Raw genomic sequence first — 2,572 nt, forward strand, 5'->3', positions numbered from 1 at the left:
AAATGCCATATTGGCTCAGAAAAAAGTGTTGACTCAGCAAGTCAACATGATCTCTTAAAGTCTGAATGGATGGCAAAATGCATCCAACAGTACTAAAGAGGCAGCTTCTGAAGAAGCTTATGATCCTGAGAACCCTACAATGGCAGAGGTTAATTACATGGGTGAACCTTATGGAAACACCAATAATTCATCATGGAGAAATCATCCAAATTTCTCATGGAAGGATCAACAAAAGCCTCAACAAGGCTTTAACAATGGTGGACGCAATAGGCTGAGCAATAACAAGCCTTTTCCATCATATTCTCAGCAACAGACAGAGAATTCTGAACAAAGCACTTCTAATTTAGCAAATTTAGTCTCTGATCTGTCAAAATCCACTTTAAGTTTCATGAGTGAAACAAGGTCCTCCATTAGAAATTTGGAGGCACAAGTGGGCCAACTGAGTAAGAAAGTCATTGAAATTTCTCCCAGTATTCTCCCAAGCAATACAGAAGAGAATCCAAAAGGAGAGTGCAAGGCCATTGATGTGATCAATATGGCCGAATGCACAAGGGAGGAGAAGGACGAAAATCCTAGTGAGGAAGACCTCCTGGGACGTTCCTCAAGCAAGAAGGAGTTTCCTATTAAGGATCCAAAGGAATCTGAGGCTCATATAGAGACCATAGAGATTCCATTAAATCTCCTTCTGCCATTCATGAGCTCTGAAGACTATTATTCCTCAGAAGAGGATGAAGATGTGACTCGAGAGCAAGTTGCTCAATATTTAGGAGCTATCATGAAGCTGAATGCCAAGTTGTTTGGTAATGAGACTTGGGAAAGTGAACCTCCCTTGCTCATTAATGAACTAGATACCTGGATTCAGCAAATTCTACCTCAAAAGAGACAAGATCCTGGCAAGTTCTTAATACCTTGTACCATACGCACCATGACCTTTGAAAAAGCTCTATGTGATCTGGGGTCAGGGATAAATCTTATGCCACTCTCTGTAATGGAGAAGCTGGGGATCATTGAGGTACAACTTGCCTTGTTCTTATTACAATTGGCAGATAAGTCATTGAGACAAGCTTATGGAATAGTAGAGGACGTATTAGTAAAGGTTGAAGGCCTTTACATCCCTGCTGATTTCATAATCTTAGACACTAGGAAGGAAGAGGATAAATGCATTATCCTTGGAAGACCTTTCCAAGCTACAGCAGGAGCTGTGATAGATGTCAACAGAGGTGAATTAGTCCTTCAATTGAATGGGGACTACCTTGTGTTTAAGGCACATGGCCATCCCTCTGTGACAAAAGAGAGTAAGCATGAAGAACTTCTCTCAGTTCAGAGTCAAGAAGAGCCCCCACAGTCAAACTCTAAGTTTGGTGTTGGGAGGCTACAACCAAACTCTAAGTTTGGTGTTGGGACTATACAACATTGACCTGATCACCTGTGAGGCTCCATGAGAGTCCACTGTCAAGCTAATGACATTAAAAGAGCGCTTGTTGGGAGGCAACCCAATTTTATTTATCTAATTTTTATTTTATTATTATTTTGTGTTTTATTAGGTACATGATCATGAGGAGTCACGAAAAAAATATAAAAATTAAAAACAGAATCAAAAACAGCAGAAGAAAAATCACACCCTGGAGGGAAGACAGACTAGCGTTCAACGCTAGTGAGGAGCATCTGGCTGGCGTTCAACGCCAGAACAGAGCATGAATCTGGCACTGAACGCCAGAAACAAGCAACATCCTGGCGTTTGAACGCCAGGAATGTGCCTTGAGGAAAGCTGGCACTGAACGCCAGTAACAAGCATGAAACTGGCGTTCAACGCCAGAAACATGCTGCACATGGGCGTTGAACGCCCAGAGTGTGCATCATCTCGGCGTTTAAACGCCAGAATGGTGTGCAGAGGCATTTTACATGCCTAATTGGGGCAGGGATGTAAATCCTTGACACCTCAGGATCTGTGGACCCCACAGGATCATCTCAGGATCTGTGAACCCCACAGGATCCCCACCTACCTCACCCTCTCTCTCCATTCATGGTCATCCCTTCTATTTTTCATTCACCACCTACATCTATCCACTCTTCCCCATACACCCCACCTACCTTTAAAATTCAAATTCTCTTTCCCACCCAATCCCACCCATATAGCCGAATACACACATCCCTCAATCTCCTCCATATCTTCTTCTTATTCTTCATCTTTTCTTTCTTCTCTTGCTCGAGGGCGAGCAATTTTCTAAGTTTGGTATGGTAAAAGCATAGCTTTTTGCTTTTCCATAACCATTAATGGCACCTAAGGCCAGAGCATCAAAAAAAAAAAAGAAGAGAAAAAAGGGAAGACAAAAGCTTCCACCTCTGAGTCATGGGAGATGGAAAGACTCATGTAAAGGGTTTATAGCTCAGTGGTAGAACATTTGACTGCAAATCAAGAGATCCCTGAGATACCTCAGGGAATAAGTTATCCTCCACACAAATATTGGAAGCAACTAAGGGTAGAAACACCAAAATTACTAGGAATCATTCAACAGAAGCAAGGAAGAGACATAGAGGAACTCAAAGAGCACCATTGGTTCTTCAAGAAGGC

Source organism: Arachis duranensis, chromosome 6, assembly GCF_000817695.3.
Source record: "Arachis duranensis cultivar V14167 chromosome 6, aradu.V14167.gnm2.J7QH, whole genome shotgun sequence".
NCBI lineage: Eukaryota > Viridiplantae > Streptophyta > Magnoliopsida > Fabales > Fabaceae > Arachis > Arachis duranensis.